General features: G+C 34.7%; 1 protein-coding gene across 4 annotated transcripts in view; it reads right to left on the bottom strand.

Annotated features, from left to right (window-relative positions):
- Positions 1-25,125, bottom strand: part of SLC16A7 (solute carrier family 16 member 7) — a 170,342-nt gene that overhangs the window by 88,517 nt on the left and 56,700 nt on the right. For all 4 annotated transcript variants that reach the window (XM_023210624.1, XM_023210625.1, XM_023210626.1 and 1 more), the window contains one exon: positions 19,837-19,935. The gene's annotated coding sequence lies outside the window, so the exon portion shown is untranslated. The remainder of the gene's footprint in view (positions 1-19,836; positions 19,936-25,125) is intronic.

Raw genomic sequence — 25,125 nt, 5'->3', positions numbered from 1 at the left:
CATTCAGTAACATTTAAACTTGAAAGGAGCTGCAAGGTGAAAATTACTCTTCATTCCTTTTCATTCCATCCTCCTCCCCATGCTTAAATCTCTCTAACTGGTAGGAATTGCCTGATGAAAAGGAAGATTATTATAGGAGATAATTTGGTTAGGAAAAATATTAACAATTTTTCTACAATTTTTGAAGCAGTTCTATAAAAACATATTTGCAATGAGCCACAGAAGTATCTAGATTTAAAAAAAACAAAACAAAACAAACAAACAAACAAAAAAAACAGCATTTGCTGGCACAGGTAAAGCTGGGACTCCCAACTGTATGCTTACAGAGCTAGAGAACTGATGAACATTCTAGGAGTTTATTTGCATGAACTGACAATTTTGTTTGTTTTGCAATGTGGCTACAGACAGACAGGACAGTACATGGATGCCCAGGAGGTAGTAAAACAATAAACAAGATGGATGACATGGTACATACACTTTTCTTGTCTGCAGGAATATCTGAGGTTCCAGGGGATAGGTGATTTAAGAACTGATGCTACAGAAGCTGTTTTCACAAAATACTTTAAGACTCTAAACACAATGATGTTTTAAAATTCAGATATGGTCAGGTATGGCATGGATTTGAACAGGGGTCATTTTTTCCATTGCTGCCTGCACCTCAGTTTTGGTATTTGGGAATCGGTTACTTTGGAAGCACTAGAGGACAAGAACTTTCCATAGGCAGTGTTTTTGTTGCGCTGTTGCGCTTTCCACTGAGGGCATTAGCAATGGTGAGAAAGCAGTAGGGCAAAAACTCATTTGACCTCTCTTTCAGCTCATGTGCTTCCCAGAAATATTTGGTGGAGGAATTTACAGAGAATTCAGGGTCATAGAAAAGGCAAATGAAGGGTGAACTGTCCAAAGAACTACAATTATTACTATCAACCTAACTTCATGTTTAGTCATCAGTTCATCTATTCATTTGTTCAACAAATATCAATTGAAAGACTATTATTTGTCAAGCACTGTGGCTACAGGGCTAAACAAAACATGAATACATATTTTAGTAGAGGAGAGAGGAATGAGAAAGTTAAAAATATAAATAAGATAATTATAGATTGCATTCTATATAAAGAAAATAAATACAGTATTATAATAGAGATTAATCATTCAGGGATAGAGGTAAAAAAAAAAAAAAAGGTTTTTTTTGGCAAGTAGAGAGTGGCCAAGAACATAAGAGGTGGAGATATTTTCATTTTACTTATTCTGAAGAGTAGAGGCTAAAGAACCTCCTTCTCTCCTACCTGCCTCCTTCTCAATCCAAAACACAATAGCAATCAAGATAACTCATTTTCAATCTAAAAGAAATAAGACTAGACATAATGCCTATAAATTCCAAGGTTATTTTTCAAATCTGGTTACATAATATCTTGAAAACACTACATTGGAAAAAGTCCTCTACCTTCTGTGATGTTCAGCCCCAGAGTCTTGGAAGCTCTCAGGACCACTTCAGTGATGCACTGTTTCATTCTTTCTTGGCTATGAATCCCACAGACTTGGACTGGTTTCTACTTTTCCTGTCTTTTACCTCTCTATCCTCTGTAAAAGTTCTGTTCTTGGACATTTTGACTGCAAAGTGGGATAGCCTTTCTAACTTGCTTTTCCATGATGCCAGTAAAGTCAGGCAGAAAACGCCTTTATTTTTCAGGTTACTACTAATTACTGTGGAAAAACACATGAGCATTGTAAAAATGATTAACAAGAATAAGTTCCACAGCTTGGAGTTACGGAATATTAACTATGCTGGTCTTCAGTTACAGATCCTGCCTGTCTCCGAAATGATCATTTTAGTGGCAATAACTTTCTACCTTGGGTTTTTATACTTAGAGGTAACCCTTACCATGCTTCTTTCTTAATTCTAATTCTGCCCTTATGATGAAATCAAGGTAGAACACTGTATTTAATGTCTTGGTGTCTCCAGCATTCATTCATTCATTCATCTATTCATTCACTCACCAAATATTTATTTGGTATTTCATTTTATGCCAAAGACTGTGCCACACATTGGAAATACAAAGATGCCTAAGATGTAAGATATAGTTTCTGATCTATAAAAGGACAAAAGGTAGGAGGTAATTATAAAGTAGATAATTACATCATATGATAAACTTCATGAGACAGGTAAGTTCAGATTTCTAAGGGGCAAAGAAGAGAATAACCTAACCTAGATAATGATAGTCAAGAAATTATAACAAGAAGAGTTAAGGTTGCACTGAACTGTTTGAACTGTCTTGAAGAATGGGATTAACTCCTGGGATGAGTTCAGGTAGGGTGAAATTGGGAGTAGGGTGAAATAGGTAACAAAAAAAAATCAGTTGATGATGGCAGTGATGGCCCTTCTATAGTGGCCACTGGCATGATGCCAGCTGCAGTAGGAGGGGTACATCTGGGGCTCCAAATAGCCGGGAATAGGTGGAAGCCCCACTCCCGACTTGACAAGGCAGAAGTCTTGCACCCCCTGGGAGCAGCTGTGGCCACCGAGCCATGGCTGGGGACCCAGGCATCCCTGTGCTCTTGGGAGCTGGAGGCAGGCAGGAGCCTCACCTTCCTAGATGCAGCTGCAGCCACCCAAGTCACACTGCGGACACTGGCATCTGTGCACTCTTGGGGACCTAGAAAGGCCCCTCTGTGCCTGCAGGCTCGGAAATGTCTGCTCCCACAGCTTGGCTTCCCTCCATTCCTGGTGCCTATTCTGATCTTGGAGCAAAGTTGAGGCCAAGCCTGTACACTGTTGGAACCCAGCTGGGTGTGTCTTCGCTCAGGGCAGCACTGACATGCCAGCCCCCTGCCACCTCAGCCCCCCTGGACTTTGGGTATCAACAAGCACAGGAGGGAGGCAAAGTGGGGGCTGAGGGCAGCTCAGCACTGGCTTGCAGCCACCCATTGGCACAAGCAGCCTGGGCATCATGAACAGCTTCAGGAGACAGACAGACTCCTGGATAGAAAGGGATGGGTTCCAGGTGAAACCCCACCTTCAAGCTGGGGAAGGCCTAAAGCTTGGGTGCCAGGCTGTCAGACCCAAGGAACAGAATGGGAAATTATGGTGCTTTTTCCGTGCCCGCCTGTGGCTGCCCATGAACCAATCAGGAGGCACTTCCTCCCATCCAAAGCCCATAAAAACCCTGGACTCAGCTAGACTCAAAGAGATGATGGGACAACCTGCCTGTGTAGAAGAGTCTCCTCTCTGAAGAGAGCTGAGCAGACATCGGAACTACTAGCTGCAGAGAGCAGTTACCCACTTCAGGGTATCCTCTCTGCTAAGAGCTGAACACTCATCAGGATACTCTGGCTGCAGAGAGGAGCTACCTACTGCAGGTTTCCTCTGAGCTGTTCTATTACTCAATAAAACTCCTCTTCACCTTGCTCACCCTCCATTTGTCCACATACCTCATTCTTCCTGGACACAGGACAAAAACTCAGACCTGCTGAATGGTGGGGCTAAAAGAGCTGTAACACAAACAGGGCTAAAACACACCCCTTCCCCGCCATGTTGCAGGCAACAAGGACAGAAGAGAGAGGGAGGGAGGAGCTACGGCCCTTCAGGGAGCCCAGACCTAGGAGTTCCCTGAGCCAGGGCTGTGACCTCAGCCAGCATGACTGGCTGTGTGCAGTGGCTAAGCCCCATGCTTGCTCACTCATATGCCCCTCGTTGCTCCACACCTGGCTCACCCTTGGCAGGTGTGAGATTCCGGCCAGCAGAGCAAGCCAAGAGCAGCCTGCCAGGCCAAGTGGATGGAATGAGCCCACCAGGCTCCAGTAAAAACTTGGGCAAAGGCACCACCAGCCACAGAGGTTTCTGGCTGGTAAAGTGACACCCAAGGATCCTATAATATTTGTATGTCCTGGAAGTAAGGGACACCATGGCACCATGACCTATGTAGTTGGAAACAAGTGAGGGTAGAAAAGCACAAAGCACATTTTTCTTAAAACTTTCAAAATTACTTACTGGTTTTTGAGTAAGGGAATGATTTGGCTAGTTTGCATTTAAGAGATAGGGTAAAGAAAACAGTTGAAGACAGAGGTTATAGCCACAAACTATTAGATTCTACTGCAAGTAATCTAGAAAAGCCATGACAAAACAGTAGCCTTGTGGAAAGACAAGAGAGAAGATTTGAGAGCAATTAAGGAACTAGAACCTTACTGTACTTGGAAGATGGATGCTAAAACTAGTGGAAGAAAAGAGAGGGATTGAGAATGAGACAGATATTTGACCTGAAAGGCTTGCTGAAACCATTTATTTATTGAGATAAGTTTTAGGTAAAAGAAGATAACATGTTTAGTTTGGAATAAACTATAAATTTGGAATAAGCTATAAATACCAGTAGCTTTTTAATAAACATTTGAATGCAAGGTTTCAGAGCTCCTTAAAAAAGTCTCTTTAATATTTTAATGTCCGATTTTCAAATTTTTCCAGCTTAAGTGTTACCCCTTCCAATATGCCTCTGGCCTACCCAATAATGATGCATTGGACCAACCTCTTCACACACAAACCCTGATTTTGTCTTTTTACTAGAAAGGAAAATGCAGTTCACAAAAAGACTGCACTCCCAAGATCTCATCCTAGATTCCATTATAAATTCAAAGTATCAAAAATTCACAACTATTCATTAAATCTTTCTATTATAAGAAAAAACACTAAGCATCACATTAAAACACACACACAGACACACACACACATACACAAGCAATGGGCTAAAACATAATAAAGTTTAAAATAAGCTGTCTCTGTATGAAACAGAATGCACATGAAACAGGAGAGGAATAAATTCATTTCAAGTGACATTCTAGTAAATTCTTCAGTTGAATGGTAGTCCTCTGGATATTAATTATGTTAATATGCTTTCTACTTTATGCAAATATTACTTAAATTCTTTTGCATTTAGCGAAAGATTTTAAGTAATGTTTGCATAAGGTAGAAAGTATAAATTATATAGGAAACATAAAATAAAAATGTCCCTTTACCTATTAGTAGATAAAAATACTCTAGGAAGGAATTATGTATTATCTACACTCCCTCCATTTTTTGCATTTTGTTTCCTTCTTTAATGTGGCATACTTTAATTATTAAAAAAAAAAATTATAATAATTTAGAGTAATTGAGGAGTAAGAGAAAAGTGATTTATTAGTTCTCTTTTCCAGAAATTATAAACTTTGTTGGTGGGGGTTGTACCTAATTGTTTATAATTGTTCTTCACATCCATTTGACATGCTTGAATGAAAAAAATGGTAAAAAAAAAAAATCCAATTATTACTAAATAGATTTTATATGAGTAATAGTTTGCTGTTAGCTACAATTTAAAAAAAAATCAGGAACTACTTAACATCAAAAAAGAAAAGAGCAGAAATCATGCCAGCATACTTAAAAAAATAAAAATTGTACTTTAAAAAATAAAAGTTCAATTTAAAATATTAGTTTACTCAAAATGCAAATATATCAATATAAAAATTTATATATAAATTACTGAAAGAACATAGTAAAAATACTAAAAAATGAAGTAAATTGTTTTTACCTAGAAGCATGATAAATCAGAAGCAAATTCTGTCAAATGTTAGTCATTGAGAACATCAATCTGTACAATGACTCTGCTGTCAACTTCAGGTTTTGAGACTTAATCATTTCAGGAGCAAGAAAGCCATAAGTCATATTTTACCCAAGAGACACTTGGGTACACATATTCAAGCTGTTACCCTCATAAATTTCTTGACAGTTTGCCTGAAGGTCAATTGGCAATGAAATAATAAAAAATTTAATTTTTGAACAGATTATGTGAAGAAAGATTTAAAGAAATATTTAGTCATTTGGTTTATATATAACTGGGGAATTGACAATAGCTACAAAACTAGTAAACACATAATAGTCCGGAAGTATACTTAACATGTAAGTGCATGATGTGGAACGTGGAAGTGCTAAATAACATCAGAACATCTGACCCAGGTCATTTTTTTTCTAAAAGTGTTTATTTAAATTTTTTTATATAAAAAGAAGCATAGTTCATTAATGTGTAATCCCTACACAGATTTTATTACATCATGCATTATATTTGTTTTCAGACTGTGGCAAAATTATGGTTGATTACAAAACAGGCCACAAATGCTTCCCCTCTCTGTATCTTCCTCTTTTATTTTCCTTTTACCTTTACTTTGAGGCTTAAACATGTGATCTGCTGTGTATGCCAGTCTGCCCTGGCTGCCGTAACAAAATACAGTGGTGGCTTCAACAATGGAAATTTGTTTTATTACACTTCCGGAGGCTGCAAGTCTGATATCTGAGTGCCACATGATCAGGTGAGGTTGAGGGCTCTTTTGCTGTGTGCTCTGTCCAAGAAAACAGTGAGAGAGATCAAGTTCTCTGTTGCCTCATAAGGACACTGATTTCATCAGACCAAGATGCTACATCACGACTTAATTACCTCCCAAAGGCACCATCTCCAAATTCAATTACACTGGGTATTCTGGGAGTATACAAAGACTCAGCCCATAACACTATGACCAGTGAATAAGACAATAAGAAATATGAAAATATGAAATAAGTAGATATTTGAAACCGTTTGTGCATTTGAGCCTGTCCTCTCTTGCTAGATCTTAAGGATGTCTTGGGACCCTTGTCATCACCATGCTATGAAGAAACAAACTAGTCTGCTGAATAATGACTGGCATACGGCCTTGTTCCATCATTGCCCTTGTTGACCCAGACTCACTTGGTGATGGGTAAGATGATCTGAGAGCTGAGGATCAGACCTACCACTTTATGAGACAACTGTAACTGAGTCTTGGCATTTTAGGAGTCCTAAACCCTCTAGCATGTTTGAATTTGATCTATCTTCTGTCCCATTGTATCCATTGTGATCTGGGATATCAGAATATCACATGGGTAACAGCATTCCCAAATGTACTCCTATCTCTGTAGCATGACTTCTATCTTGGCTGTTGATTTTCACTCCAGTTCCCAAAGGACTGAAATCGTTGCCTAAATTTTAGCCCTTTTTATTGGAACATAGATCTCCTGCCTTATTTCTGCCAAGCTGCTCCTCTTTTCTGCACCTTCTTCCCAGCACGTCTTACTTTAGAGAGGTGATAACACTGTAGAGAATTTTGACTTAACCTAAACAGGCCTACTACCTATACATATAACATTGGTGGGCTGACAAAAAATATCAGCACAGTTCAGATTTCCTCTGCTTTCCCCACCTGACTGGCCCTTTCAAATATCAACACTAGTTCATGTGTAATCTAAGCTCTTTGGACCCAGTGATATGGATTACCTGTCGCCTTAAACAGTTCTATCAACAAAGTTTTGTGAGAAGAAGAAAGCCTCTTTCTATCATTTAATTCACAAATATTTATCAAACGACTCCTATGTGGCAGAAGTCCAGTGTGCTAGCACTACGGGTATAAAGAGGAAACAAGATATAGTCTATGCCTTCATGGAGTATATAATCCTTTTAGAAATAATAACAAGGAAAAAAGAATATAATACTCTATGGCAGCTTTTCTAGAACATAACACTCTATGGCAGCTTTTCAGATCCCTAAAAATGGAAAATTGTCTTAGTGGCTATTTTCTTAGTTCTTCTGATATTACATAAATATTATGCAACATAATTGAAAAGAGAAAAGTTAACACATAAAATGGATAAATCAGGTGTAAGGCTTAGGTCATTAGGAAATAATTTTCTCATCAAAATCTAGTTGGGAAAAACTGCTCTAAGGTAATAACTATTGTATAAGGCAGCATAACTAAACCAGACTGAGATCATAAAAATATTTTGGTTGGTTGAACCTTGAATGATGAGCATGATTTCATCAAGTGACAAGGAAAGAGTAAAAAAATCCAAAAGAATATTTGCAAAAATTCTTCTCAAGAGAGATGAGGATATCCTTGGAGAACTAACAGATAAACAAATGCCCTCTTACAGTTAGATAACCAATGATGTTCCAACAAGTAGCACAGCAAAGATCAATAGAAACTTAAGACATTTGAAGAACTGATACACAGAATTAAACATGCAGTGTCATCTTTAGAAACCTGTTTCAATATTAAGTTCAGTGTTATGGGTAAGAAATGAATATTGCAATATTTTATTCATCTTTGTTAATGTCCTTTGGGTTATATGAGACAGTTTTTCACTCCTTCTATGATGTTAGGCTGCACAAAAGAGAAGAAAGTGTACTAATTAAATGCTCAGGTAAATATTTTATTGCTACCAAAAATTACTAGAGATTACTTGTGGACAAAAAAAAACCCAAAAACAAAAAAAAACATATTCTCTGACAACTTGTCTAATCTATAAGTAACACAGTGTCCTACCTTACCGAGCTAGGGCTTAATTTTGTTCAACATCATGGGAGTCTCAATTTCAGCACTTATTCTTTGTTATGACATATTCTTACTAGTATATTTTAGAATCAACTTCAAGAAATAACTGAATCTGTTTGCCAATTATTGTCAGAAACAACAGCTCAATATTTATTATGCCAAAACCAATTCATCAATTTCAGCAAATGTTCTTCTACACTCAGATATAAAATGCTCAAAGTTTTGTTCAAGAGGTTAGCTTCATTATACATGGAAATGTTATGTGGCAAAATCATTCTGACATGTTTAATATACTGTCCAAAATTATAAATTTCATAAGAACCTTGTAAGTTATTTTATCACAGAAGTGATGGAAATGAGACTTTAGCCTACAAAATATCCTGAGTCAAAGTCACCTCTTTTATGCTTTAGAGTGCAGAATTCTATGGCTTTGTTAAAGCTCGGGTCAAGCAGCTGACTAGATCCAAAACTGCATTTGAATTAAAGTCCTTGGACTACTATAAAGTACACTTACAGAACTATCTTGATAGAGAGATGGCACAGCCTTCCATCCAGGAAAGAACACAAATAAGCTCCTTGATTATTATATAAGAATGTCATGTTTGCAACTCACACAATTAGAATTCAATGCATATCTAATTGCAATAGGCAATACAGAACTGCAATGCACTTTATATTTGATAATTTGCTATCCACTTTTAGTTCAAAGTCATCCAAAGAATCAACATGTTGCTGTAAATTCACATATGAATGTAACCTCTCTGCTGCAAGCACATGATGATAAAAAAATCTGAAAAGCAAGAAACAAATTAAATATCTAACCTAAATGGTGATAATAATAATAATATCAACAAGAAGCAGCATCTCCATTGCTCAGAAACAGAGGGAAAACACAGCATGGTTTTCCAACACAACATTGGAAAACACAACATAGAGCCTGCTGGAATATGGGACTGCAAGTAGTCAACGAAGCAGAAGTTCATGCTCTGCATGGTAGAGGGGGCTCTAAGTACTCCACACAAGATGGGAGATAAGAAAGTCTGTCTCACCGATACAGGCCAGGTGCTGGTCTGGCCTGCTGTCCATACCTTTAAACCTCCTGAATGGAGGAATAAAAAAATAAAATCATTGCTCATCAACATCTGAGAATATATGAAATTATGAACCTGTCAGCATGGCTTTGGTGTGTATCTAAATCAGAAGTAGTAATACTATCCCAAATGTTTTGGAATGAAATTACCTAAGTCCTATAATAAAAATCAATTTATCTTTACTATTTTTTTCAACAAAGTACACACACATAGTTATAAAATGTAATGATTTAGAATAGGAAAAATAGGTTACTTTTGGCATTATAATATGAAATACAAATAATTTTAGTGATTAAAGTTTTAGTCTTATTTTCAGAACGTCAATGTTAAAAAAAATTTTTAATTTTCCTTACTAGCCAAGACCTGGCACACTATATAATGTACATTATTTTAAATAATTATGATTAATACATCTTTCAGCCAGTAGGATTAAGAACCACAATTGATAGTTTCATAAAAACATGTAAAAAGTATCCTCCCACCTAATACAATACAGAATCTCTGCTTAGCCTTAACTTGGAATACTTCAAAAATAAAATATTTTTACATTAGCCAGCATATATAAAGTTTCTCATTGTTATTCCAATATACTTAGAGCATGAAATCACATGACACTAAAGGAAAAAAAAAATCACCTCTATAATCTAAACTACAATTAACATGAATACAATTTGTATCATTTTTAAAGTTACCTGAATAGAGAGAGAACCCACGTTTGACACTTTTCTCCCGGCTCAGGGCTAAGAACAGAGGCAACTGATCATTAACTTTTAGCCACAAGCAAACTTACACACATATCTCCAGAGACTCTGCTTTGCCCTTCCCTCTCTCTTCTCTCAAATAGGGGAAAGTTAGTTCTTTCTCTTTTTCAAGAACCTGCTTTGACATGCACAATTAGTTGACATTTTTCAGAGTCTAAAGTAAGCTTGGCTTAAATTATATCATGGGTCAAAGAAGGTGGCCAAGTCTGGCAATGTGAACTGCTAAATTTAACCTTCTCATGTGTTGTGTTGATGTAGCCGCATTTTCAAGCACATTTTCCATCATGTGATTTAATATGCATAAAGCATATTGCAAAAATGCTGTACTATATAAATTAATAGTTGAGTGACTCTTCACTGAGTCTGCGACTAGGTAACTTTGTAAGTTACGAACAATAATAAAGAGGCCAGGGTCAAAGTGTTGCAACTCTTGTGGGCCAGTCAGTTTAATCTGTTTCCTGATCACACATAACACTCCCTACATGGTCAGCCATTCTGTAAATGCATGTTCTCTGTCCCAAAGAGTCCCCAGCCCCATGTGAGGGTAAATCTGGTGATAGATCATTAGTACCATCTCTGTGTTTTAAGAAATTACAAGAACCTTTGGAAAAATGCAGTGCTGTGATTTATTAAATGCTTCTCATATTCTAGGTAACCATTTTGCCAAATAATTTATACCTATTACCCCATTCTCTAAATGATACATGATAGACATTATGATAAATATTTTCCTATGGGGACACTGAAGCTCAGAGTTTTGATTACTTATTTCATATAGCTGTGAAATATTGGGTCCTGGATTCCGACTCTAGATTGTCTAGATTTGAGGCCCATGTTCCTCTCTATCAAACAGCATGCCAGACTCCCTCTATCAGTGGATGAGAAATATCTGATTTCCTTTGTGAAAGATGCAATTATTTAGATCTAAGCACTAAGCAGTTGCCACTTGTAAAATATGCTTCCCAAAGATTTGGGAAGGCTGCATTTCTAAATGTGTATAATTATTAAATAATAATAACCAGGTAATAACATAAATAACTTCTAGAAATTTTATCTAATTTATTTAACCAAATAAACTAAATGCTTCTACAAAATATGTGGTATGTTTCTATCATTTCTACTGAAAACTTAAGCTTAAAAACTAAAATGAAATAAAAGCATAAAGAAATTTTACCTAGTACAAAATTAGACATAAACTGAGATTTTAACACAGTGAACAAATTGTACTATGGATTTCACAATTATATAGTACATCTGACAATCAAAAGCAGTCTATATATTTCCTGAGAACTCTTTAAATGCTTCTTTGTCCCAATGAAACAAGGTGCTTAGTGGCTAGTGAGTGTTCAATACATTTATTTGGAGTAAAATTACTAAAATGTAATATAAGTGATTAACCAATGAATAACTTCATTTTGTACCCTGTACATATACCTCAAAGTAGCTTCTTTTTTAAAAAGGGTAAAAGAATAAAATTTCAATAATATTGTTTGCTTTATCAACTACTTTTTTATATTGATAATATGACAAGACTCAATTTTATGTACAGAAATTATCAACATTATTCAGTTAATATGTTATTTATTACATCAAGAATGATAATTTTAAAAGGCTCCCATATGTATAGTTAATTGTTCTAGTTAGTATTATTACAAAATATTCTAAAGTTAAATAAGAAGAGAAATACAAAGATATACATTTGATATGTAAACATTATGTTATCAAGAAAATAGTTTGATAAGATTTATAAAGAACGAAATTGACAGGAGTTTGAAAAACATATTTTGTACTTATTTTGTATTATTTTGCTTACTGTCATTACAATATAAAATCCTCAAAAAGTACTATCCACTGATAAAAACCAGGGTCTGTTAAGTCTAGTGTGCATGTTCGAAAAGTTTAAAGAGTTCAAATTATAAATTACATATTTTCTTTCTAAATGTAGAATTCATCTTTCTTCACATAAGATATTTCTTCTACCATATTACTTTAACATGTTAAATAAACATTTTAAGCAAATATATCAAAAATTAAAATTCACCTAAAGCAGCAAATTATGGGTTAATGTTTGCTGGTGTAAAACAAATAGCAAATAGAACGAATTGACTTTAACATTAACTTTAGTCACCTTTGTAATCACAGTAACACCTTCAACAATTTGACTCACCTTTTTTTTTTTATCAGAACATAACTTAAAGCACAGAGAAATCATGTTACTAAAGTTGGGCAACTAAATTCTGTGAGATGTGAGATAAACACAGACAGTGTGGTTTCTACATACACCTTTGAGAAAAGAAAAGCCAAATGCAAAACAGACCTGTTCACCAGGAGCCCTGGGGAGAGAATGGCTGAAGGTGACTAACTTTTGCCAAGGTTATAAATGCTCAAAAGTAACTCCAAAAATAGGATCATGCGAGATTTTTTTTTTAATTTCCGGTTTCCAAAATTCTTCAATAATATGAGGACAGGAGAGAGAGGAAACGCAGATAGTCTTAGGAGAAAACCTTGATAAATAGCCTGTGTGCCCTTGGAACAGGTTATTAATTCTGTGTTTAAAACATGACAATAAGTTCTTGGCACCAGATTTATTTATAATATTATTCCCAAGTTTCACGAAGCATTTTACACATTTCCCTTGTGAGATTATGATGTTTTTCGCATTGTAACTAAGGAGTAAAACTGAATTAATGTGCAAAATCCAAGTTTTTCATCTGAATAAAAAGTGCAAGAAATTCTGAAGAACAGAAAGCTCACATATATATTGTGAATGGAAAACAGCAGTAAATTAATCAGAAAACACAAAAACCAAAGGTCTCACAAACATAATGGAAATAATATAACACATTTCTTTTCTCATCTGGATACAATATTTTTTTCTATTATTTTCCTGGAAACAGTATCATAATTCTAACTTTCACTGAGTAGTACTAACAGTGATTCTATTTTCTAAATTCTAGAATTACAATGGAGCTAAAAGTTAGCTTACAGCAGAAGAAAACAATCCACATTAATTATCTCTCAGAGTTATAATGTAAAAAGAAATCATTTTTAACCTTGATAAGCATAAAAGAAAGATGCCATCAGTCAAATTTGCTTTCATAGAATAATTCCTTTAAAGTTTTAATACATCCTAGAAAAATCTAACTGAGGGAGGGTGGTCCTAAATATGCATGTATTCTGCCACCTTAATGGATTCCCCCTTCTTGCTGACAACAGGAGCTCACTAATGGAAAAGAATTATTGGAAAGGTGATTTGAGTACATGGTACATTTAAGACCCTTACTTTCTTAGCTATTATCCATTCAATAGAAGATACTACTGTATTTAGCCAATAGAGGAAACAAGTTCAGAGAGAGAGTGCTTTAAAAATATCCTTCTAGCTCAGGACCTTGGGTTCCACTTAGCTCCCCACCATCACTCTCTGCTTGCACTGTGATCCCACAGCTTTCTATTAAATGCACTAACATTCTGCCACTCAGCTCAAAGTCTCAGAGTCAGCAAAAATGTCTCCTCTTCTCTAAAATGAAACCAAAGTTGCCAATCCTTGTAAATTCTACTTGGAGAAGAAGTTAAATCTATCTTCCTTCCCTAATTCCCACAGGCACTAACAAATTTAGTAGCCTTCCAAGTGTTATCCCAGCCTTCAATCTCTCTACTCAAAACCCCAAATCTTTGCCTAAATTGTACATCTAACACAAATGCAGACAACAACATGCTCCTACTCAAAACTGGTCAATATCCCATCCCCTTCCCAACATCCACATAGCACAAGCATCTTCCACCCATCCAACTACCCAACCACTTCTCCTCCACATAGGAATGCCTGAGAATATGTTATAAAACATAATATGATTGGGTGTGTAGTTTCCATCGATTGCTATTGCCAATTATACTAGAATAGGTATCTTAATATGCTTTGACTTTTTACTGCCATTTGTAAAATAAGAAGTCATTATTTCTCCTGGTTTTAAAAACACTACAAAGGCATTAGTCATTAACCAGATATAAATAAATGAAGTTTAAGGCAACATTGAATCTACTGTCTCAGTCACATCTCACAGGGTATGAGACCTTTCCAGACCTCGAAACAAATTTACATCTTAAATAAAACTTAAGGTAAACTTTCATTGTTATTTTAGGATTTTTATCATAGTTTATTTTATTGCATTTTTCAATTTTGTGACAGGGTCTCACTCTTTCACGCAGGATGGAGTGCAGTGGCAATCAAAGCTCACTGCAGCCTTGAACTCCTGGGCTCAAACTAGCCTGCTTCAGCCTCCTCAGTAGGTGGGACTACAGATACATGCCACTACCTCTGGATAATTTTTAAAAATTTTTTGTAGAGACAAGGTCTGGCTATGTTGTCCAGACTGGGATTTTAAGCTATTTTAAATAAAAGTATAAAACCTCCATATGATGATGTCAGAATATAACAATTTAAAAAGCAATATAAAATGACATGGCAAAGACAGTTTATAGAAACCATAACCGTGCCCTAGAAGTTAAAGTCCCATGGCTTCAATGCTTTTCTTACCCTCTGGGGTCCCCATGGGGACTAGACTTTCTTGGTGTTCTCCTCAGCAGCAGATGGAGGCCATGGACCTCTTTTGCCCTGGACTGGCACTGTGACAGACCTCAGCCTGTTCACTAAACTTCATTCCCCCGGGAAGCACCAGTTATTACTACTATGATGCAGCATAAAATTCTTTTTAAAAAAGATGTTTTAAAAAAATATCTAAAGGATTCTTTTTAAAAAAGGATTATTTAAAGGCCTCTTAGAAAAAAAGAAGAAGCAAAAGCAAAAACAAAAACCACAAAATAAAACAACGACAAGAAAGCAGCTTGATTTAGTATTAGAAGAGTTGGGTAAAACCTATACTCTACTTCTCATCTTGAACAAATTAGCTAACCTCTCTAACCCCCAGGCTTCTCACCTACATACTGGCCTCATATTTCCTAATGCAGACACTACTGTTAAAATAACACTTCAATCCACTCCACATTTGATAGCTGAATTTTCAAGAAAAAAATAAGCAAGCTTGTTGCAGCAATATTCTGGGCTCTCCCTTTTCCAGATATGTCTTCCTACAGAGGAGACAGATCCTGATCTGGTCTACACTGTATGATAATTTTACTAGAGCAGGTTCTTCCCATACAAGGGAAAGCCTAAGTTTTCATGATAAGTTCAAATGAGAAAACCCATTTGACCATATATCCAAGCAATATTCTCCAGTTCAGCATCAATTTTAAGAATTAAAGAGATGAATCAAAGGGACTAGCTGAATATATTTTTTCCTTGTGTTTAATTAAATAACTAATTTAACCAACATATAGTGAGTAGCTAGCCACAAAACCCATTATATTATGTACAGGCGGGATGCTGGGATAAATAAGGCAGCTTTTCTTTTCTCAAATAGTCACTCGTTATAATAATAGACATTGGAGGCTACAAAAGGTGGGAAGCTAGGAGGAGGATGAGGGTTGAGAAATTACCTATTGGATACAATGTTCACCACTTGAGTTATGGGCACACTAAAAGCCCAGATTTTACCACTGCACAATATATGCATGTAAGAAATATGCACTCATACCTGCTAAATGCATTAAGAACATTTATTAAATATTCACTTTCCCATGGTGGGAGGCTATATATGTGTGTGTGAGTGTGTGTGTGTGTCTGTTTGTGTGTGCATATTTTAAAACCAGAATTGTCAAAGCTAAAATAGAGTTATAAAGTAGTATTAGCAATGTCATATATTATAAAATCTTGCATAATTTAATTGATCACCACATACATTCACATAAGCTAAAGGTATGAGCCAAAATAATAAAACTACCTACTCTAGGCACCTGCTGTCACATCATAAAGCTGTTAAGTAATGTTAAGATTTTAATTATCAAGACAGTATCACAGAAATGTTTCCCTGTGTCTAAAACCATTTATACTCATTTTAACCATATTTTTATAGACACATTACCACATTTGACTGATTATTTCAGAAACTCTCAATTCATTATTTCTGAACCATGTTATGAATGAAGAAGACTGAACATTTAAAAACGTTCCTAAGTTTAAGATACTGCCAAATATGTAAATCTGGCCAACTCAACATGAAAGAAAAAGCCTAATTATTTGATTGTTAGCATTTATACCAACCCACACAATCCATAGTCTATGTAAAAGAAATGAGGACACAGTGAGAGGCTTACTGGAATATTAGGGAGGATATATGAACAGCCGGGCATGCTCAGTTTACCTCTGTACTGATTTATTGATGCAATTTCAAGGTAGAAAGGCACAGAAAGGCATAGAAGGCATGGCAAGGTATTTGGCACATAATTCACTTGAAACCTTCCACTAACTCATGGCAGTGATTTTTTTGGTCAAATAGTTCCTATTTTTCTCTGCTACCCTTCTGTTAACTGCTGGATTCAAGTGAAAACATAGGGAAGAAACAGTGATATCCTTTGTAGCTTCCATGTACAAACAGCTCTCCAAGGCTACCCAAAGATACACCTATTTCCATATAGTTGAGTGCCTTGGGGAAAGCCCCTCCTAATTTTCTGCGATTTTTAGCTTTATCCAGGTAAATGAGATGCCAATTAGTTAAGTGTGGGAGTAGTAAGACTGTAAAATGAAAATCGAAGGAATTGATTGAAAAGCACCACAAAGATACCACACATATTTGAGGAAAAAGAGAAATCTCATTTTACTAAAACATACCATGTGATTATTGATATCTGTTTCTTAACCACAGACTCAACAGGCCTGTGATTATAGTTTTTAAATATCCAATTTAAAGGGATTCCATGTATTTCAGGTGTCTGTATAAGGAATGTATTTTGTTTTGTTTTTCCTCGTACTAGAGAAAACCTAGGGTGTCAAAAGACAGGCACAGACAAACTGTTTTGTAAGAGCAATGCGCGTTTTAAAACTGCATAAGAAATCATGGCATGCTGCAACTGGCTTTTGTGTGTGGGTAGCGAGAAAGAGTAAACAGGTCTTACCACCCTGCCTAACTAGACTGCTAGAATCTTTGCTACTTCAGGGATCATTGGTTCTTCCCCACTATGCTGGAAACATCTTGAACAGACATTATTTGTTTATTGGCATTAGGAGGTATGTAACACATGTTGGTTGAATTAATTAATACATTGTCCTTTGGGATATAGCCACTGTGGTGAAGGCCTAAAAGACTGATCAAATATATGCTCCCACCAGGCCTAAAGCAGACCCATCACCACTGTCAAACACAGAGAATGAGGCACTGACCAAAGTAGTCATTTCTATGTATCCCCTTAAGAGACTCCTCTCTCAACAATGTCTTTGAAAACTCCATTCAGATTAGGTTTTTCTCACTTGTGAAATATTTTTAATCTAGGATCTCTTATTACAGGGTGCTGCATACTTTCCCTACTACCAAGATATTTGCATGCTGAAGTAGTAACATCAAAACTAACCTAAAGACTCACAATTATAAAACAGCTAAGACAGAACAATAAGTAAAGTCAATGAAATGAATTATTATAGAATATACAAATTTGCTTCATCTACATATCTATGATGATGACAACAGACAAAGAAGAGGTATTTCAAAGCATGAAAGGTTTTAAATAGTTAAGTAAAATTACAAATTACAAAATTCACATAATTATACTAAAATGCCTCTACCACAAAGGCGCTCATCCCAAAGTTTTGGATACTTTCCTATCTATATCTGAATAAAGAAAATGAATCTAGAAAATACAGTATTTGAGGAATAATTTAGTAATAATAATAGCTACCACTTAATTAGTCCCTACAATATGCCAAGTATTAATAGTATTTTCAGCACTTAACACAAACTAATAGTTAATTCTCACAACAGCCCTATAAAGAACTTGTATTGTCCTCATTTTACAGATGAAAAAACTGATGCTCAAAAAGATTATAATTAGTAAGCATCAGAGGCAGTATTTGAACCCAAACGCTCCAAGGTCTATATTTTGTACTCTTAATGAGAACAGGCAGGGGTAAGCTGATTCTCTTAGCAAACTACGTATCCAAAAGGAACCATATGACATATTACAACCTAGCCCTATGATCATACTTAACGTGGAACAAAAAATTCAATCAAAGCACCAAATACCCCTACAGCTAACCTAATAACCTCTTGGCATAAACCACTGTTTCTACTCTGAGGCTCTCCATAATTTCACAGTGTTGAGCTGTATTCTTTTTCCGTTGCTGCTGTAACAAACAACCACAAATACAATGGCTTAAAGCAGCACAGATTTATTATCTTACAATTTCAGAGGTCAGAAGTCTGAAATGGGTCTCACTGGGCTAAAATCAAGGTGTGAGTGGAAGGTTTAGGACAGAATCTGTTTCCTTGCTTTTCCATACTCTGAAAGCCACCACTGGCATTCCTTGGCTTCTGGCTGCATTCCTACATCAACAAACCGTCAAGGTTGGACTGAGAATCTTTCATGCTGCCTTCTCTCTTTCATTTGTAAGGATCCTGGTGATTACACTGGGCCCATGCACATAATCAGGGATAATTTCAAAGTCACCTGATTAGCAACCTTAATTCCATCTGCAACCTTAATTCTCCCCTTACTATGTAACATAATATTCTGAAGTGGCAGCGTTTAAGATGTGGGGGTCCATTATTCTGTTTACTACATAGATATACCAAGATTTGTTCATGAACTTGAGGTAGAAGACAGAGTACATGATACAACAGAGGTAGAAGACAGAATACAGGCATACAGTTGGTCTAGGAATTGTTCGCAACAAACAGGTAATATAACTTTGTAAATTTATCATATTACTCTTATAAACTAGTTAAAATATGTAGCAATCCAATGCAAAAATAGAAATTTGACCAATTGAATACAGTTGCTTACATTTATTTGAAAGAGTATAGACTAGTTATAAGAACAGTCTAGAGAAAATAGTATAGACTAGTTATAAGAACATTGAATTTTAAGTCCCTTACAAGTTATGCAGTCTTCAGCAAGACACAATGCTGAGCATCAGTTATCAGTTTTCTCATCTGCACAGTGAAGATTAAAATCCCTGACCTGCTTTAAACCAAGATTGTATGAAGGATTAAATCAGATTGAATCATGAGTGTGAAAACTTCGTGAATGATAAGCCCTTTGCAGACAAAATATGAATGTAAAAAAACCCAGTATGATCATTTTTGTTCAAAATGTAGTTTTTTTAAAAAGTGCCAATGATAAAGGTAAATAACTAAAAGTATATATCTCTAGCTTTCTCGTTAATTTTAAAACCAGAATTCATGTTAGTAATAAAAATAGAATATAATTCTATTATTATTATTGAAACTTTATCATTTACTACTTTTATAATCATTTTAATGAAGGAAGTTTATATTTAGCTTCTTTTTATATACAGAGAAACTGAGACTTAGTCTCTTGACCAAGATCACACAGTATATTGGATCATGAAGACACTAGAAGCTAAAAGTACCAAGTTTAGGATATGTCCTATTTTAGAAAATGAACTAAAACAGTAGTCATGTCAATATTACCATTCACAGTAAGATTTACTAATTGCATAAACAGCATGACTTACAACAGCTAGATGGAAGAAAGCATCATTACACACCAAGGATACTCACAGAGTAGCTCTGTTGGCACCAAGAGTCCTAGAGTCTTTGGTTCCCCAGATCACCTTGTTTCAGGTTTCACATGAAAGCATCACATCTTAAGATTGACTCCTAGAAGAATCAAAGAATATGGTAACCATCTAAATATTTTTATGCATGTTTAGAAAAATGGAAAATATATCCAACTTCATACCTGAAAGACTTAATAACATATAGCTTTCTATTGCACTGGCTGAAAATGCTATTTACCTTCTTTTAAAGCTCCAAGGTTTTATTTAAAGGCCCCTTTAAACAGATTATTTAGTTAAATTTGTTCACATCACCACTAGCCCTATGTTATAATTATGGCACCTGCCTTTATTTGTGCCTGCCCTTATATTTTCTGTCCCAAGTAAAATTTCTCAAGTTGTAGAGGATTTCCTGCCAAAACATCAGAGAGACTCATTTCAGTCCAGCATCTTTGGGATTTCAAACCAATAGCTTGTTTTTAGCTTTTGAGTGATGTTTCCCTCCATTTTTGGTACAAAAATATGTATGTGAGTGTGTGTGTGCGCATGCATATGTGTGTGTGTTTATAAAGTAATATCTTGAAATTTTTTACATAAATACACTAAAATTCTATTTATATTAAATGTCTTAATTAAAAATTGAGCAAAATTTCAGTGACGCATCTAAGGTTTAACAATACATCAGAAATATTATAAAAATATAACCAATGTTTAATCATCAGTTCTTGTATGTTCTTTGATGAAATGAACCTTGAAACAAGTTTTTCACTTCTCTGTCCAACTTCTTTACTTGAAAACAAAGGATATACTAGTATTTACCCCAAAAATTTGACTACTGAATTAAGCTAGTTAACATTTGTAAAATACCAATACATACAGTGTTTGGCAATGAAATGATAACAACATGAATAATAATTGCTATTATTGTTATTAATAACAATTGTTGAATGAATAATTATTATTGATTGTAATAATTGTTATTAATAGTTAATTAATAACATTAACTATAAATAACGACTATTAACTCTTCTCTTAAAGCTCCAAAGTTCTATTTAAAGACTCCTTTACATACAGATTATTTAGTTAAATTCATTTGCATCACCACTAACCCTATGTTATAATTATGTTACTCCATAATAGTTGATTAAAATATAATTATTAATAATGACACTAATTAATATTAATATTGCTACTTAATACAGTAAAAATTAGAATATATAGATGAATAAACATTAGATCCCTGCTGATTCTTTATTTTAAAAATAAGATATTTAAGTTTACAAATTCTTATATTTATCTTATTATTAAACCAATATAATCAACTTTGAGATGTAATCAAGAAAAATCAGATTGTTCTACAGTAGCATAGTGCAGTGCAAAGGTTTTTAAAGTATAAAAAATATCACATGATCAAGGCCAAAGAAAACAGAACAGAAATAGTCTGAGGTCATTTTGATAGCACTTGTAATGTTACGTGATTTAACCGGAGAACCTTGACATTGTAGTTTAAAATGGAAGGAATTTTAGGTTCATAATCAATTGTTTACTTTGTAAATTCCAAAACTATAATAAGCAGACCATATATATACATTGTAATTTAATAAAAATTACACAAAAACTTGTGAATTTTACATGCAAAATATCTCCTTATAACAATAAATTCATTTGAATTTAGAATCAATATTAAGATATACTTCACAAAATTCCCAGTATTATTATGCCACAATAATTCAACTTTATATAGTAAATATTTTTAAAACATAACATCTTACTCTTTCTGATTCAGTAACTACCACTAAAATTATATAATTTTGAATTTATTTCATGTATAGATATGGTGACAAATTGCTATTATTTGCTGTGATCCATTTTTGTCTGTGTAATTATATTTCTTACCTTGTACCTAACAAGTGAGATCTCCCACATTTTGATTCTCATGTGAAATAAAATAATATTACTAATATTTGAGAATCATTAGTTAAGGAAGTTTTCTTTCTCTTTTTTATTTCTCAACTAAAAATTTGTTTTAACAACATGACTTTAGAAATTCCCTGGTTTTTCTCTACAACATTAGAATATCACAGTTAATTTTAGTTTACAGTATTTTGTTCTGCAAATATAGGGCAGTAAAAGTTCATTTGTCTTAAAGAGTGACTTTATTCTTTTAAAACAGGAGCAAACTTTAAAAGTTATGTTTGAGAGCTGATATGTAAATCATGTCTACCAAATAAAGATTTTTAAAAAAGAAAGGTAGCTGAAATGAAATAAAATGTTTTCTATTTGTTTTGGCATGCCTTTCCATATTCCAAGTAACTTTTACCTTGTACAAAAGTTAGAATACCTGACCTTCTGAAGCATGCATGTGTAAATCACAGATAAGTTCCACAAAGACTTTTACTTCTAATAAAAGGCAACTTTTGCATAATTTCTTTAATATAAAACCAATAGCAAAAGCATAAGCTATATTTACTTTTCTAGAAAGGTTCATAAACTAAGAGAAATTCCTTGATCTGTTTTCCTGAAAATAAAATTAACACAAATAAGAAGGAACAGGAAAGAAAAAAAAAAAAGGAATCTCTAGGCCTTTCGAAGGCTAGGTTAATGTCTAATTTCTCATCCAATTATCAGGTAGGAAATAACGTGGTATTTTTAATTCTGTAATTTCAAAGATCATTATTTAGGTGATTTAAATGGCCATACTTTTTAGAAAGGGCCAGCAGCTACTTCAATACTGCTATTTTAATAGAATACCCTGGGTGTCATAAAGTTCCATGTCTGGCGTAACTCATAATTAATTGACTTAAGAATTTTAGTTACAACCAAAATGCATTACCCAGGGTTCATGATCTCTTCCAACTCATGAAACAAATTTTAATCAAGACAGAAATGAAATATATTTTTGCAAAGGTGCTTATTCAAAGGGCTAGGAATGTATGATGTAATAGGGGAAATATATTACTCATGTTTACACCTGGTTGATTATTATCTACAGAATAATAAAAGTGAAAAATTATGTCAGCTGACATATGTAATTTTATTAATTTATTTCACAAAATAAATAAATGTCCTTCTAAAACAAGAGATTGTTTTAGAAACCACAGTAAATCTAAAAGGAATATTTAAAACTATGTAAACCCACACTCAAATTTTCAGAAAATCACCAAATAATCTATTCTCTTAGGAGAGAGAGTCTCTCCCTTTAACTTAACAGCACCATCCCATCCAATCATGTTTATAAATTCTCATTAGGGTTGAAAAAATGTTCCTTGAATAAAATATTTATTAATACCTCAAGCTTAGTTCTTGCCTTATGATAGTAGTTGGCGTTTGTAATAAAGCCAAAATAACTGTGAAACCATCTACTATCTTCTTTTAAATCTTTTTGCTTTTCCTTTCCTTAAGCGCAGAAAGCATGTTTGTTTTGGAAGCAACTGGCAAACACTACAAAAGGAGAACTTAAAGTGAATGATTAATGATCAAGGAAAAAATGTAAAATCACATCAGCTGATAAGTGGCTGACTAACTCAAGGTTGAAGAATGTGAGGGCATTGTGGCAAAGCTGAAGAGTAACATTTCTTTGGCTGGTAAATGACAGGCATGAGACACCGCATCACACTCTTAGATGTCCAAAAGCAAATCCATTGTTTTAAGTTTACATAACCAGCAAAGGTGATCTTTGAAAGTCACTGAAGACAGATTCTAAAAAGCCATGTTGCAAACAACTACATGTATATAACTGTAAACACTATTTACAGCTACAGTATATAGCTGTTTTCATGGTTGACATAAGAAATTCTATGGTACTCCTTAATAAGTAGTGTAACTTAAAATCTCTAAGCAAGGGTAATACAGTTCCATGAATCGAATCTAAGGAAATGACCTACATCATCATATACTGAAAATGAGTAAGAGAACACTAGGACAATAAGCTTTGATCTCAGAACTTTAACAAAATTATTGAGTTCACTAATCTTGTTCTCACTTCTTTGTTATAGAGACATTAACAGCCTACCCTTTTCCTAATTGAGGAAGTCAAAGATGAAAGAAAAATCAATAAACATTGAAAAAATATAATTTGTTTAGTGGTGTACTGGAAATTAACCATGAAGAGGTGCAAAGCCAAGATATACTGCAAAGGCAAATCATACCGAGCTTGTCTTGGAATGTTGCCATGCTCAATTTATCATCTTACTTTGAGGGAAGAAGCATGGGTGTTTGTGAGGGGGGCTCTGCATGGGAGTAAGAGAGAAGCATAAGTAGTAGCTTCTTTTAGCTACCATCTCCCCATAGCAAAATTTACATTTATCTTTCACTCTATAAAGCAAATACTACACTAGAACTTTTAGCAATTTTATTTTTACACACAATTAAGATGGACAAATATGATGTGGTGTTCTTAAGCATGTGCCTCAAAGGCCTACAACTAGAGGAAGTATAACTGGCCAAGAGCTCAAGCTGCTGAGCTCTGAAATCCATTGTTGAATTTGCATGGAGTCCACTTTTCCCACAGGCACCTCCCAACCCACGCCTGAGCACAGCAGGGATACCAAAGCAGACCCATTCCTGGGACATATGGGACTCCTCTGATGATCAAATTTGTCCAGGAGACTTCCAGATGCCCTTGCCTGGCAACTGTAGTTATTCAATCATTATCTTTGGGGAAAATAAGACATTGTTTGAGTTGTTAAAGGCCAGGTTGCTGCATAAACACCAAAAATTATACAGTGGGAAACTCAGTTTTAAGATAATTTTCAGCTTCCTAATGTGGTCCCAGGATGCTGAACTATAGTGAATAGATTAGAACTACAGAGAGATAGATTTTTGTTCAATATAAGTATGACCTAATAGTCAAAGATATCTAAAAGTAAAATGGGCATTCTAATCCTCTTAATCACTCTTTGATAATGGTAACATCCCCATTTTACAGAATAGGAAAGACTCGGCTTGCAGAAGCCAAGTTCTCAGGGGTATACAGCTTTAAGGACAGAGACAATATTCCAACTTTGATCTTGCTCACCATTTCCACAATACCAGTTAGAAGAAATACCTTTCATGAAAAGATACCAAATGCACATGTATCAGCCATAAACAGGTGGTTGGACTATGTGGTGTATAAAAACACTTCTAGTGCTAAACTTTGATGAACTATATGCTTAGAATTCACTTCATAATACAGTATCTCCTTTATTTTGTATAAGACAAACATTCTTTCTCATGTCTTGTGAAACAAGTAAATCTACAGACCCAATTTAAATTTTCGTCACAGTTATTCAAATGCTCAGGTAAGACTATT

Source organism: Piliocolobus tephrosceles, chromosome 10, assembly GCF_002776525.5.
Source record: "Piliocolobus tephrosceles isolate RC106 chromosome 10, ASM277652v3, whole genome shotgun sequence".
Taxonomy (NCBI): domain Eukaryota; kingdom Metazoa; phylum Chordata; class Mammalia; order Primates; family Cercopithecidae; genus Piliocolobus; species Piliocolobus tephrosceles.
The sequence above is the reverse complement of the archived record's forward strand: the minus strand, read 5'-3'. Positions and strand labels throughout refer to the sequence as shown.